At 53.8% G+C, this 15,436-nt stretch overlaps 1 protein-coding gene across 1 annotated transcript in view; it reads left to right on the top strand.

Annotated features, from left to right (window-relative positions):
• Positions 1-15,436, top strand: part of TEX264 (testis expressed 264, ER-phagy receptor) — a 38,100-nt gene that overhangs the window by 14,780 nt on the left and 7,884 nt on the right.

Below are 15,436 nucleotides of genomic sequence, written 5' to 3'. Positions count from 1 at the left end.
TCCAGCTGGCAGATCAGCCCCAGATCTCTGCTACAGTGGGCACTTTCCTGTGACATCCAGCATTTTGACCCCGTTGCTGTCCCAGCTCCTTTTTCAGGAACATTTCCAAAGGCAGCTCCTTGAAGAAGAGTGAACTTCAAGTGCCTGCCCCCCCATGCATGCCAAACTGTGTGGGCATCCCTGATGGCCTGGCAGCCAAAAGCCTGAACTGGTGTTATCTGTCAGTCATTGGTCCTGTTTGGAGTGATTTTGGTCCCAGAAGGGAGTAGGAAACCACCTCATGTTCCCAAGCTGCTGCTTTGGAAAGTTGGGAGAGCAGCCTTGTAATGACTTGCTCAACCTTGCAGAATTCTCACACAGAGATGAATCTTCTCAGACAAAAGATTTGCTTCTCCTTCTTCTTTGCAGTGAGGATTAATGATCACAGGAGAAGGCGGGGATATTTCATACGGCTGTCCAAGGAAGAGAAAGAACTGAAATGGTTTGCCTTGGGCTAGGAGGGAGAGTAAAACACTACAGTGCTTTTCTGTCAGATCTCTTTATTGACTTGATCTGTATGTATACTCTCCCCAGATATATTTATAGAGAATCCCAGAGGATGCATTTGGTTCAGAAGGTTTTCTTTGTCAGGCATTGGAGACGTGTCCAGCTCTTTCCAGCAGCGACAGTGTCCTGAACCTTGGGGTCTTCCCTTCTTGACAGCTAGTTAATTAATTCAAGGATGAGATTAATCTGCCTCTCTGCAATTATTTTAGCTGAGTCCTAATGAGTTTTGTCTGGACAGGTTCTTCCCCATAGCCCTCTGAGCCAGACCTTGCCAGCTGTGCCAGGCTTAAGAAATAGCAAAATGAACCCGATCAAATGCGAAACAGCTTCATAGAAATATTGCTCTTTTCCAACAAATGCTGTTGGCCCAGTTTCCCTGGCTGTGAAGCTCCCACTTTGAAACCTGTGGAGCAGGCAGATAATACACTTGAAAGCAGTGGCATTTTTACCTTCAGAAAAGGGACCATTGTGCTATGACTAACTTGCACTTTTTCAATTCTAGTTAGGTATAAAACGGTAGGAAAGGCCCCGCTCTGGGGAGGGCAGGAGAGTGAAAACATTTCTCTTCCGCAGTGAGTCAAAATATGGATGGATGAGTCGCGAGGTTGGGTGGTGATCGGATCACAGGGATGAAAGAACAAAATCAGTTCTTCCTCCTCCTCCTCCTGCCTCGAGCGTGTGCCATAGGCAAGGCACAGCTTTGGGGCTGCACCGGTGGCTGGGGCACCAGTGAGGTGGCTGAGCCCAGCTGTTTGCTCTGAAGCAAAGGGTCACACGGGGAGTCCCTCGGAGTCTCTTTGTTTGACAGGGAGATACACACAGCTCTGTCAGCTCTGCCTGCCTGCAGCAGCTGCTGCCCTGTGGATGCTGTTGGAATTGATGCTGCTGTGTGCTGGTGGCCCTGGGCAGAGGCAGCAAGCTGGGGGTGTCCAGAGTGGCCACTCCTCCTGACAGTGACAGGTGTGGAGTTCTGTAGAGCTGCTCACATCTTGGGGAGGCCTCTGTGGGCTCAGGATGTGCTTTCCCTCTCTCTGTGCTGTTGCCTGCTGGCTGTCACTCTGCCTGGACCCACAGGGACTCAGAGCCTTTGGGGAGTGGATGCAGGGTATGGAGAGGTGCATGGTTCAGTGCAGACCCACACACAGCCAGTATATCCCATCCTGCTTTAAGGAGCAAACACCCACTGCCTGTTTACTGTCAGGACAACTTGGATTGTCCCAATAGGCTGCCAGTTCCTGGCCCTCTGAACTCCTCTGCATTTGCCAGGACTGGGATCATCTTCATGTTATCCAGCTGCCTCAGCTGTTGAGGGCTCCAGAGCAGTTTGCAGACTGGTCTGTGAGCTCCTTGAAAGAGGAAGGTTGAGCTATGCTTAATTATTGGCTTGCAGGCTTTTGGGAGTGTCTGTGAGCCCTCAACTCTAGGATTCCTTTTGTGTCTTTTCCAGCATGTGGCAGTTTATTTCAGCCTGTGCTTCAGCCACACCAGGGAAAATCAGAGCCTGTAATAGAAGTGTTGACAGTGTCTAACTACACCACTCATGCCTGAGGCTGGGAGGGATTACTCCAGATCAGACCTGCCCTGAGGCAGCTGATGAGAGGTCTGCAGCATGGCAGGATGTCCAAGCTTCCTGAGCTGTTTCCCCTGCTCCATCCCAAGTGAGCAACAAGTCATGGCAATTCTCTTCACCTTCATGGCCATTGTGCTGGGTGGGTCACCTGGCATCTCTCTGATTGCATGGGAACAAGGAAAGGCATTTGTTCCCCTGCTGTCAGACCACAGTGGGCAGAGGGGCCAGTCTGCCTGGGGAGCATGAGCCAGTGCTTGTCCTCTGTCACCCTTGAGCTGATTTCTCTCAGGATCTAGTGCAGTGCCTGGTGTTGGTGAGAGATGGAAGGTGCCCATTGCCCTCAAGAGTGATCAGCAGCACCTGATGGTGCCTCTAGTCCAACCCATTTCTTTGTCCCCAGCCCACCCAACATTCACATTTCTTGGGCTCCTCAGTGCTGTGGTGAGTGTGAGGAGGCAGAGGCTCACACCTGGCTTGAGCAGATGCATTTCTGCTGGGTTTCTCAGAGACAAGGTCTCCCTTAGGCAGGATGCCTCTGCCCTGCCGGGTCTGCTAGGCTGGGTGTATAATCCAAAAAAGGATGTGCTTCCAGTATGGAGGAGAGGAACAAACCTTCCTAAGAGGGGAAATGATGATGGGAAGTCAGCTCTCCTGGGTACTAGAGAGAAACTAGTAGTGATGTGGAGCAAAGGCTCAATACAGCTTTTGGGACAGAATCAGCCTCCTCTAGCACTGGGATGGCAAAAGAGAGATGCTGGGGCCATGAAATCCATGAAATGGACTTACTGATGAAGCTTGGAGTATGCTTGTCTTCCAGGCCACTGACATCTGAATCTTGCACATGTATGTTTTGCATGGCTGCCTCCTCCTAAAGCTCAGCAAAGCTCTGCTGATCTGAGGCTGAGCTCCAAATTAAATGACACCAAACAGCATGGCTTTACATTTCAAAGGCTCAGAGCAGAAGGATGCCTGGGACTTGCTGTCGCTGTGGAGTAATTGGAATGATTTTTTTTTTTTTTGGCGGCTTGTACAATGACCACTGGGTGCTTGCTCCACAGACAGATGGTTTTACCTGCATCTTCTGCTAATGGGAGGAATTATAACAACCCTGCAGGGATGAAGAGGAGTGACAGAGCTGAGTACAGTGGAGACAGCAAGTTAGTAGCTGCTCTGTGTCTCTGGCTCTGGCTGCTTATCACAGTGGTAACTTGTGGATGGGCACATTTACATCACACAACCCCTGGAAATTTCTGCTTCTGTTCCCCCATTCCACACACCACCAACCAGAAAATCTCCTGGTACATTTTAAGTTGCTACTGTGTCTCTTTCCCGTATCTTCACAGGGATGGACTCAGCAAAGGGGCTGCTCGAAGGTCAAAGATGGAGCTCTAAGGCAGCTGGGAGAGTGGTTGGTCTTGGAGCCCCAGTCCCAGCATGGCACTGGGGGCTGTTGCCTTTCAAATGAAACCTGAAGGGGTGTCCTGGCCCTGGGGGAGGAAGAGAATGTGCCGTGGCTGATCACAGAGTGGCCCTGTCTGCGGCTGCCTGTTGGCTTCATTCAGCATTGCTGACAGGCTCTGTTCCTACTCTCTAAGGCTGTAACATAACAACACCCTGGGAAGGCTGCAGGGAGGGAAACAACGGCCTCATTCCCACTGTGGACACCTGCATTTTTTCCCTGCTAGTGGATGGCCGGTTGCTGTCATTAACTCAGGGGTTTATTTCTGCCTGGAGCTGATGGCAGGTCCTTGACATGCAGGAAGGTAGATATCTATCATCTGCTGGAGCCAGCTGCTCTGCTCTTCATGCTGTGCAGATTCACAGCTTGGGGTAAGGTCCTCCCAGTGATTCAGTAACCAGCCCGTGAGTTGGCAAAAGCTTAACAAGAGGTCAGTGTGGAGAAAGACTTGCTCAGGTACATCTCAGTACAGGAATGAGCAAAGCAGAGTGGTGCTGTGGCTGCAGGAGCTGCCAGATGTTGTGGGCTCACAGTGGAGGAACACAGCCATCAGCTCCTCTCTGTTCTTGCATCTTCCTCCTCCTCTCTCACGTGCATCTCTAGGTGCCGAGTTCACATGTCCCGCCCGGGTCCTGCCACCCCAAGAAGCCGCTGCCTTCATCTGCCAGCAGTTCCCCTTCAAAGCTGTGTCTCCTGGGAGCTACTTTGGGACCCATAGCATTGGCTCAGCTCTGGCTTTCTGCTATGCCCTGGGGCACAGGACCAATGTGCTGGGACAGAGCTGCACAGGCAGAGTACATTGCCTGCCCATGGAAAGCTGTGGCTGCTTGGGGAAGGGCAGAATGGGACAGAGGTGTAGATATGCTGCACCTCCCCATCCTCCAGGTATCCAGAGTGTGAGGAGGGGCATCAGCACTGGGAAGAGAAGGGATGTCCTGCAGGTCTCAGGGCACTAATGAGGATCTGGGGCAGCTCTGATGGCTGCAGGTTTGTCTGCTGTGCTGCCATCAGTGGTGGTACAGAGGGCTGTGTGTGGTTTGGGGTGCCTGGGGGGACAGTGCAGTGGTACAGATGGGGAGTTGGCTTCCCAGGAGAGAAAGATCTGGAAAGCTGAGTGGTGTGATCCATCTCCAGAGCATTACCAGCTCATGGAGCACATCTGGGAACATATGGGATCCTTGTGGAAGGACAGAGTCAGGCTGGGCTCTGTCCTTGCCTAACTGCTTTGATTTCTCCTCCTGATTGATCTGCACAGTCAAACTCACGATCCTGTGCTGGCAGAGGAGCAATTGCCAGACTGCAAAGGTCGCTGGAAGCAGCTGCTCCCCTCCCCTGCTGCCTGTGTTGCCGGCAACAGAGCCCGGCTTTGGAGGCGCTCAGCTTGTGTCAGAAGAGCTGGCTTTGGAGGCGCTCAGCTTGTGTCAGAAGAGCTGGCTTTGGAGGTGCTCAGCTTGTGTCAGAAGAGCTGGCTTTGGAGGTGCTCAGCTTGTGTCAGAAGAGCTGGCTTTGGAGGCGCTCAGCTTGTGTCCCTGCTGGCCCCGCAGCCGCTGGCTCCCCGCACTCAGCACACCGCGGCGGCTGCTCAGCAGGTGCTCTGCTCTCCACACCAAGGTAATGAGCCCGCTGGGACCTGCTCTAGGTCCCTGGTGAGCCGGGGAGGAGGAGGTGAAAGCTGCAGAGGAAAGGCAGCCTCGCCTCGCCATGCCCACTCGCAGCGGGGCCGATGGAGAAGTGCGGCCAGCACGTGTGGCCGCTGAAATGGCGTGTTTGGGGACACCTGGAGCTGTCCCTGGTGAATCTCCCTGGTGCTGCTGGTTCACCTCCCTCACACCGCCTGCTCGCCTGGCCCGTGTTGCCGGCTCGTCCCGCATTGCAGCAGCCTGCCCGGCCGTGTTCACTCCGTGCCCGCCGGCGCTGTGGATGCGCTGGGGATTTCCCCGGGCGAGTCGCTACCGCCCGCGGCTGCAGCGCTGCGGGCTCCGGGGGCTTCATTAGCCCAGCTCACCATGGGGATTGTCAGCACACAGGAGCCCGCCGGATTCGCTGTCTCTTTGCCCTTTGCCGGGCTTTTGGGGAAGAGAGGTGCAAGCTCTTGGATGTGGGGGGTTGAAGGTGGCTTTGCTGGAAGCCTGCAGGGAAATGCCTCTTGTTCATTTGTAAGCATTCAGGAAGGAACTTGTTCCAAGCCCTGGCTTGCATTTAAAATATGGAGATAGCTGTCGCTGGGGCAAGGGAAGGAGGAGCAGGAGGGGCAGTGAGCCGAAGGTAACCAGTGGCCCATGGGTGTCTGCCCTACAGAGAGCCTGGTTGGGATCCCTGTCACCCAAGACAAGCCTGTGAGTACAGGGTTTCCCTGAGCCAGAGCTCAAACAATCTTTCTGCATAGTTGGCTGCACTTAACTGATAGTGTTGAAGATCCTCCTGTCCTGGAAACTTGCTTTCTGACATCAGATTTGCCAATGTTGTAATTGAGATGTGCTTAGGGATGTCGTGATCAGCTTACCTATTCCTCCTCAGCAAACCAGGCTGAAACCCACTTGATCTCTTCCTCTGGATCTTCTTGCCTTCTAAATGAGGCCAACAAGCCTGACAGTAAGTCCCCGTGGGTGGGGAGGGAGGACTATTTTGTCTGGGAATCAGGCAGTTGCATCGTGGCTTTGCCCTGAGCTGCTGGTGGCTTTATCTGTGCAAGTTCAACAAGGTTAAGTTCTTCAGCTTCCCTTTTTGGCTTTCTCAGTTGTGAAGGGATGGTGTGAGGCTGAGCTTAGCTCATCGTGAAATATATTCCATGAAGCCTGGGAGCTGGGGGCGTTGCAGAAAGACAAAGTTGTTCAAGGAGGTAGGAAGGGACAGGGAGGGTATTTATTCCACTCGTCCATTTTCCTCCTGGGGCCATTGATGTGACACCTGAGTTTGTTGTGGTGATTGAGGCTGTGAAAGAACAGCTAGAGATGCCTGCAATCCAAAGAGCAAGAAGAAAGGGTTGAGGTTTGGAAGGGGCAGCTCAGACCTTGTCTCAGGAGACTGAGAGCCCCCATGTGCTGTGGGCACCAGGCTCTGCTGCTCCTGCTCTGTGGCTGTTGCTTTGGCTTTGCTGCAAGAGGATTTCATGACAGGACACATTGCAGGTGAGGACGTGTGAGAAGGCTGTGAACCACAAGCCTCCAGCTTGTCTGGACATTCTTGTTGTAGAAGGGCAAGTGCTCAAGTGAATGGTGGCCCAGGAGAGAAAGCCATCAAGGTGGGTTGGGAATGTCCACCTGGATGAGGAGCTCTCCAAGCTATCGTGGAAGAAGATCTGTCACCACAAGAGTCTCATGGCAGGGTGGAGCAGGTTGCTCTAGGTTAGGAGTTACTGTCCCTCTGAGCAACATGACAAAGATACAAGTTTTGGAGAGGCTCTTTTTACCTGTGTGTGTCCCATGCAGGGTAGGAGGCTGCAGTGCAGAGGGCTGCCTGGCTGAGGCAGAACAGCAGGAGATGATCTTGGATGATGATCCCTTTCCTGAAAGACCCTGCCTTGACAGGAGACAGAGAAATTGCCACAGCTGCTGCTCCTGGCAGCCTCGCCAAGGCAACAGAGCAGGCAAAGCGGTTTAGCATTGCTCCAGTCATCCGTGGTGGCAGAGATCATTGCATCAACCCCTTCAGCATTGTGATTAATGCTGAAGAAGCATCCTGTGAGGGCTGGGAGGAGTGTGTAGGTCCCTGGAGATCTCTCTCTGAAGCAGAGGCAGCCCTCTCCAGCTGTGGTCCTCCTCTCTCACAGTCTCATCCTCCTCCTTTTGTGTGCAGGTGTTGATCCATGTGCTCCCATAGTGATGGAGTTCCTAGGAACTGGGACAGGAACCCAGCACTGGTTCCTCAGGAGAGGGGAGATTATGTGGATTTACACAGATTCCTTGTCTTGTGATGAAAATCTGGTGTTTGAGCTTCAGAACGGTTAAAATCAAAGTCCCCTACAGAGAGCTTGTGCGTGGCTGTGATGGGAAAGGAGGAGAAGAAGATGGGAGGTGGTGGGGTCGGGTAGGAGGAAGAGTGTGAGAATGTTATTATGGAGCTCTGGGAAGCTGGTGAGTACCATCTCCCCAGCTGGTGTTTTATCCATTGTGGGTATAGGAGCAAGGCAGAACTTGGGAAAGTGGAAAGCACTGAGTCTTTAGGAAAACGAATTTTTTTTAATGCAAAAGTTTCCTTTACTTCTGCAACTCTCTGCCTCAGGACTAATTACCAACAAATAACCGTAACACCAGGGGGGACCCAAGCCCCATGAATTGTGTTTGTTTGCACCATCTGCTCTTTATTCTGCAGGTGACATTCCCATAGTTGGGGGCATTACCATCCATCCCTGCAAGCACACGGACTGATGTACCTGAACGTGTCTGGGCTGGCAGTTTTGTCCAAGGCTTGTCCTGCCCCCGTGCTGGGGGCTCTGACTGCCTGTGGCTACTTTCTGAGAGGTTTTATCTCACTGGGACTTGGTACCTGGCTCATCTCTGAAGATGATGGATGCTCCTTTGTGTGCTGCAGGATTTCTCTTGCAGCTCAAGTGGGTGCTGGAAGAGGAAAAGGTCCAGACTGTGTCAGGGCCTCTAGTGAGGTAGGGCTGGAGCTTATTCCCTGTTGCTGGAGAACAGGATGGAATCTCCATCCCAGGGAGGAGAGCAGTGTTCATGACTCTTGCAGTAGCTGCCAGCATGACCTGGGAGCCTGTGCCTGATCCCTTCCAGCCCTCCCAGCGTGCTGGGATCTCCTGAACCCACCAACTCCCCCGGGCTCATTCCTTTAGCTCTCAGTTTGTCCGTGCCTGGCAGCTGCCACTCTGCAGGTCCTGCCTGGAGGAGCCATGGGAGCCGCTGGGTGGCTCGGCCTGGGAAGCGCGGGCGGGCAAGGTGTAAATTGCATGGCGGGCTGCCTTCGCTGAGGTGAAAATGAAAAACTCTCCCAAGCTATCAAGCCCAGTGTTTCACAGCTCCCACGGTCCAAATGCCCTCCCACTCCCTCTCACTGCTGCAGGGAGGATCTCGGGGGCTGGTTCTCTCCTGCCTGTCCTGGAGCCATGGCACTGCCGCATCAGCAGGGAGGGTGTCCTGGTTGCAGGCAGGATGGGGGGCCTGCCGTGGGAAGGGGGAGGTGTGCTGAGGGCAGGCGAGGATGCTGATGGTGTGGGAGGTGCTAATTGCCAGGCTCTGTATTCTGCTACCTGGAGGATTTGTTATCCTTTGGCGAGACTTTGTTTTCTGCTGCCGTAGTGCTGGTGGTGGCACTCGTTCTTGCTGCTGCCTGATGGAAATGGCCTTTTCCTGATTGCAATAATATCACCTTCTGTTTCTGAAACACCTCACAGCCCAGAGGATTTGAAAGTAAAGCGCACGTGTGTGGGAGCAGTCTCACCAGCCCTGAAGTGTGAGTTTCTCCAGGCTGGGAGGCAGCAGCTGTTCCCCAGCCCTTGGCAGCCTGGTGCTGCTGTGCCATGTGCTGGAGCTGGCTCTGGCCTGCCTGGCTCCATGTGCACCCTGCTGGAGCTGCTAGCTGAGATGTTGGGGTTTCCTTGATGTTTGAGGTATTACTGGTGTAAAGCATGTCTGCCTGCCTCTCCCTCCAGCAATTTGTCTTTGCTTCTGCCCAGCTATCTCTGGGGCTGATGGTTCTGCCCCAGCCTCTGGCTGCTCTTCACTGAACAGCCCTGAGCACCCCGGCTTCATCCCTGTCTCCCATTGTTAGGCTGTGGCTCAGCAGAGAGGATCAGAATCTGGGTTGGGTTTGGAAGGGACATTTAAAGGTCATCCAGTCCAGTCCCCCTGCAGTGGGCAGGGACATCTTTCACTAGGGAAGTTTGCTTAAAGCCTCATCCAGCCTGGCCTTGAACTCCTGGCTATGTCCAGGGATGGGGCATCCACAGCTTCTCTGGACAACCTGTTCCAGTGCCTAACAACCTTCAGCACAAGGCGTTTTATGTCCAGTCTAACTTGCTAGCTTTTGCTTTAAAACCAGTGCCCCTTGCCCTGTCACTGCAGGCCCTGGTAAAAAATCTACATCTCTTACACTTTAGGGCTCCTCAAAGGCTTCTCCTCTCCAGGCTGAACAACCACAACTCCCTCAGCCTGTCTCCATGGCGGAGTTGTTCCAGCCCTTGGACTGTTTCTGTGGCCTCCTCTAAACCTGCCCTGGCAAGTCCATGGCTGTCTCATGCAGGGGTCCCCAGAGCTGGAGGCAATATTCCAGGTGGAATTACAAGAGCAGAACTGAGGGGAAGCATCCCCTTCAGGCTGCTGTCCACACCACTTGTAGTGCAGCCCAGGAGACCCTTCACCCCAGGAGGAAGAGGTGCCTCTGTTTCCTTGCTTTCATCAGCTCACATGGGTGACTTGAAGCAGTGTCTAACCTCAAGCTGCTGTCTCAGCAAAGAGGAATAGAAACAGGGACATTCCCAGTCTGGGCCTGGGACAGAGGGATGGCCCAGCAAGGAGGAGAACACCAAAGGGGGCTGAGTGCTGTGCAAATGAATTGCAAAGCCTCTCAGGACTACCTAGCACCCGTGTTCTAAGATAAGCAGGGATGACACACTGAGCATGGAGCGTGTGAGGAAGCGAGGAGGATGTGGCACACAGCACAGCTCCCCCCAGTCCTAGCTGGTGGCTCAGTTTCAGCTTTTAATTTTAGCAACTGATTTAGGGCCGTTCAGTTCCACGCAGTTTTGTTGTTCCTTTAAAATCCCTGGGACTGAAGCGTCCGACTCCATCACTGGGAGATGGAGAGGATGGCTGCCTCCAGCTGGAAGGAAGGTGTGGGGGAGTTGTGTTGTCTGGCGTGTGAGGACAGGGCTGGTGGGTCGCCTGGGGGTCTCCCCACACTCTCCCAGGTGCCAGCTGACTTGCTGGCAGTGCCCAGAGCAGCCCCAGTGCCAGCAGCACAGGCAAGGGGAGCCTTGTGGCAGGGAGGCTGTGGTGGTGCCCTGGTGGCTGGGGGGATGCTGGTGAGCCCCCCCAACAGGCAGCAATCCCCAGCGGTGGTCACAAGCCCCCTGTGTGTTTGCACCCTCCATCTGTTCCTTCTTCAGGTGTGGCAGCATAATAAACAGAAGGGACTGAGCTCAGCTGCCTGTGGAAAAGCTCCTCATGTGGTTGGTGTTGCTCCAGTGTCACTGCAGGATGTGGATGGAAGCAGCTCCATGTGCCCTTCTGCCTCCCTGCAATGGCAGCAGCACATCCTGTCACAACAGGAGCAAGGGTTCTAGGCACAGTTGCACTGAGCAGCAGTTCCAAAATGAAGTTTAGACAATCTCTGTGAACAATCCACAGCTTCTCCTTGAGTCTGGCCCTCCTGAGCACGTGTCCATTGGCCCCTCTGGGAAGTTGTTCTCTGGACTGGCTCTGTGCAGAGAGCAGTCAGTGCTGAGGCTGGACCCTGCACTGTCACCACTGTTGGCTTTCCCAGCGGCTCTGGGCAGGTGGCCAGGAGGGCAGCTCGGGGCTGCCTGGTTCTCCTAAGGGAGAAGAGTTTTTATCTGCTGGGTGACCAACTTCTTGCTCCCCATGGTTTTTCCAGTCCTGGCTGGGGTTTAACAAGCAAGTTTTTCATGTGTTGCAGGCAGAAGGTGCTGTGGCAGGGATGGGTGACAGGCACAAGCAATGGCTGTGTTCCTATGGCACACAGGTGGCTGGAGCATGAAGTGGACATCTCTGCAGTGGAGCCAGGAGCTGCTGGGCAGCATGAACAGCTCAGCCTCCAGCTCTGCTCCAGCAGGAAGCTTGGTGGTGGCATGAAAAACTTCTCTTCAACTGCTCCTACAGCATCAGTCCTGAAACAGGGACTCAGTAGGCTGGTGTGACTTAACCATCATCTTGTAAGTCATTCCAGGAGGTCACAGTAAGGAGTCAAGGGTGACAGGGAGCTTGTGGGGTGAAGTGGGGTGAGGACAGCAGCTGCCTCCCCACTGCCTTCCTGGCAACACTGGAAGTGTTGTGGATTCAGCTGGAGCCTGATTGCCAGCATGCCTGTGCATGGCAAGGATCCAGAGAGCATCCACAAGGCTCGTTTGTGGTCTCCTAACAAGATGAATTCTTGCAGCAGTGGGAGATGAAGCAAATCCAGTTAGTGACATTTGAATTCCTGAGCAGTTGAACCTGGCAGAGTGGCAAAGACAGTCCCTGCAGTGCCCCAGCTCATTTTCTGCTTCCCAGCAGGTGCTGAGGGCCATGGTGTGACACGAGCACCCTGCCACCTCCTTCTGCCTTTGCAGAATTCTGCTGGGATTTTAATGACTGCAGGTCATGGCTTGGACACCTTGTCATGTCCTCTGTAGCCCAGGGACTGCTCTTGTGCTCACCCAGGAAAGTGGGGGCATCTTCCCCCTGGGAGGCTGTGCCCAAGCCATATCATGAGCACACAGTGTGACCTTATGGACAAGTAGGGGGAGGAAGATTCGTCAGCTATGTGCTGACAAATAGCTGGCACCTCCTGCTGCTGGGGAGGGTCTCCCAAAAACCTGGTCATTGCATAATCCCGTCCTTTCTGATGCATGAGGCATGGGGATGCTCCATTCCTAGCAGGATGAGAGTGACCTGGAGGAAATCCTGCAGTCAGTACGTGGTGGGAGGTGATATGGAACCCGAGGTTAAAGATTGGGCGAGGTGCTGTTCCATCTGGGAAAGAGGAGTGCAAGAGTCTTCCCTTACGTAACGCCTTGCTCCCGAGAAGGTGGTGAGCAGCACCCCACCACGTTCCTCACATGGGCTGAGAAGGAGTTGGCTTCATGGGAAGCATGGGTCTGATGTGGCAGCAGTATGCTGGAGCTGCTCTTCTGTCAGAACTGAACTTGTGGACTCCGGATGCATTTGTGTGTGTAGATGGGCTGCATGGATTGTGTGCATTCCCTGTTTCAGGTGCCATGGGGAGGGTCCTGCATAGAAATCAGCCCTGAATGCTGCACTGCTGCCTCTGTCTTTGTTGGCCATAGGAAGGGAGAGCTCCTGGCAGAGGCTGAGGAGGGAGGTGGCACTGCACGACCTTGCAAAGGAACAAGTCCTCTTTCCTGCCCCACTTACTGGTCCTGTTGTCACAGCCAGCAGCCTGACCCTGACAGTGTCCCACTGTTCAGCTCTCGCTGAGCTCCTCCAGCCGTGTGAGGCTGCATTGGATTTGACTGGAGGGCTCTGCCTTGCAAACTCCACGTTCCCCTTGCTGCTCCATCTGTTGGCTTGGTGGCACAGCCAGCCAGGGGCTCCCTTCTCAGTGGCAGTGCTATGCTGCCTGTTGAGCCTTTCTGTTGTTTTGCCATGTTGTTGAGCCTTTGCTAATTCGCTCTCTTCCCACACCTTTGCCTTTGGGCTCTGCTCTCCAGTCTCTCTGGGTTGTTTCTTTTCATTGCAGTGTTTCTCTCCATGGGGATAATCCCAAACTCCCTGTGTCACCAGCCTCTTTTGCACTTTGCTGCACTATTCTTGCCTGGCCTCTGCCTGCTTCCTAATCTCCTTTGGTATGATCACAGGAATGATCTCCTATCCCCTTTAGATGATCCCCTTATCCATTTCCGTTGTCATGGCCTCCCACCTCATTGCCTCTGCCTGTTTCTCAAGCCTTTCTGCAGCCTCAACCCTTTGTCCCAGGCTGGACAGGACAGCATCCCCAGCTTCTTGGGGACATTGTCCTCTCCTGAGCCCACCTGCCAGTGCTGGGCTCTGCAGCAGCCCTGCCAGAGGCTGGGTTTCTCTGGGAAGAAGTGTAGAAGCAGAGGCCAGCTCACTACCCTGGCTTCCAGATTAATTTGTACAGACATAAACTAGCACCCCCAAGCTCTGGTTTCCCTCCATTTCATTTTGGGAAAAACCCCAGATGAATTGGAAAGAAATCAAATATTGTCCCTAATGAGGCAGGCATGGCTATTGACAATGAGTGTCCAGCCACTTTGGCATGATCCCACCATGGTCCCCAGCCATGGGCTTTGGGCTGGACACCTGGGCTCTTCTGGCTTCGGGGACACAGAGCTGCTTCTGGCAGGGTGGAAGGAACATTCTTGTCTCTCTTATAGGATAATCTTGAGTGTGAAGCAGCATTTGGCTCAAGAGCCAGTCCTGCCCTTCATTCACGTGCACATTTTTTTCCTTAAAAAGCCAAGATTCCCACATTTTGTATGGGCAGAGGGGGTGTTGTTTGTGTTTTGGGGGTGCCACTTCTATGCCTGCGTAATTGGAAGTTGTAGCAGCCTAGAGTAGATTGTATGGAGAGGTTATGCCCCAGATCCACTCTTTTGGAACCTTAGGAGGGGCTTTGGAAAGTCACCTTGGGATGTCTTGAAGGCCAGACTGGAGCCCTGGTTGGAGACCTCACATGAAGTTAATGAAGGTCTCTTTGCTCTAAGATCCTTTGAGTTGTCCTTGTCTGCATGAAGCGATGGAGGGCCAGCTGGATTTGTCCAAAAAACCCTGCAAATCCTGGAAGTACCCATCTCTGGTGTGTGTTGCAGTAACCTAAATTAAGGAGCTGAGCTGGAGGTTGGCGGATGGGTTTGTGGTTGGCAGAGCAAGGGGCAGAGCGGCGGGGAGGGCTCTTGTCTGCCTTGGTGCTGAAAAAGCAGGAGTGATATGAGCCGCCTCTGCTCTGCTGCTAAAAACAACCCAGCTTGTTGTTATTTAATGCAGTTTTGATCTGCAGGCCCCAGTGTTTCACCTGCCTGCAAGTGGGAACTCCAAACTCCAAGTGCCTTGGAAGCCCGCCTGCGTCCCTGCGTGTCCCTGCAGCGCTGGGATAGGAAATGTGGTTCCTCCTCGGCTGGAGGAGGCACTGCTGAAATTCAGGCTGGGAGGCATTGGGGTGGCACAGGTGAAGCTTCTCTTGGGGACATGTTTCTGCCACTGAGGTGTTTCTGGGTCAGCTGGGCCTCTGCATTGCCAGATCCTGCAGGCTTTCCCAGGAAAATGGACCCAAAAACTGCTCCTGTGGGATTTCTGCCTGTATTTCTTGTACAGCATCCTTGCAGCATGGAGGTGGCTCTTCAGGTGGTACAGCTGCCAGCACCAGGAGAGGGTCAGTGTTGGCTCATGTCTGTTACGGATCCTGCCTGATGCCAGCATTAGTCTGGGAAATAAATGACTCTTAGATGACATTGGTCCATCCCCAGGGCCAAAGGGAGTCAGGTTTTTGTAAGGTCATGATTGATGTGTCCATAGAGCTCATTCTTGGTGTGGGGCCAGCTCTGGCAACAGAGAGCCCCAGAGGGATGAGGACCCTGCTGGAGGATGTGCAAACAAGCCACAGCAGCAGGCCATGACAGAGGAGAATAGTTGAGGCAGGGAGGAAAATCACTGGGTCAAGGAAGAAGAAGAGGATAATCAGGGCAAGAGGGAGGAAGAGAATTGCTGGGGCAGGGAGGAGGAGGAGCAGGAGGAGGAGGATGATAACCAAGGTGGTTGCAGGGTTAAATAAAAGCTGTCAGTGATTTGAAAAGGGGAAAGAAAGAAAACGAAAACCCGCTAAAGAGACACTCTCCTTTCTCACCCGGCTTGTAATCAGCCGCCCCCTCTGCCAGCGAGCAGCTGGCGGGCGGGCGGGCGAGGAGGGGGTGGCAGGAGGGTCCAGCTGCTCCTCACCGGCCCCGGCACCCCAGGAGTCCCCAGAGCCCCGGCTCAGCCCCTGTCATGGGTCCCTGACAGGCTGGGGTCTTGGGGGGCACTGCCAGGGGGAGCTGGGGTGAGTAAAAGGAGGAGGGAGACTTGTCTGAAATGCCAGGGATTCATCTCCCACTCCCCCTGCCCTCGCCGTTCTTCAAGGAGCTGCTTGAGCTGTCGGCTCTGGATTATATTAATTAGCAGAGAAGTGCCTGTTCATGGGGCTGTGCTGCTCATGGGGCTGTGCTGTCAGCA

The sequence above is a fragment of the Geospiza fortis genome, unplaced genomic scaffold (assembly GCF_000277835.1).
Source record: "Geospiza fortis unplaced genomic scaffold, GeoFor_1.0 scaffold78, whole genome shotgun sequence".
Lineage (NCBI taxonomy): Eukaryota > Metazoa > Chordata > Aves > Passeriformes > Thraupidae > Geospiza > Geospiza fortis.
Note: the sequence above shows the minus strand (reverse complement) of the source record. Positions and strands in the feature narration are given on the sequence as shown.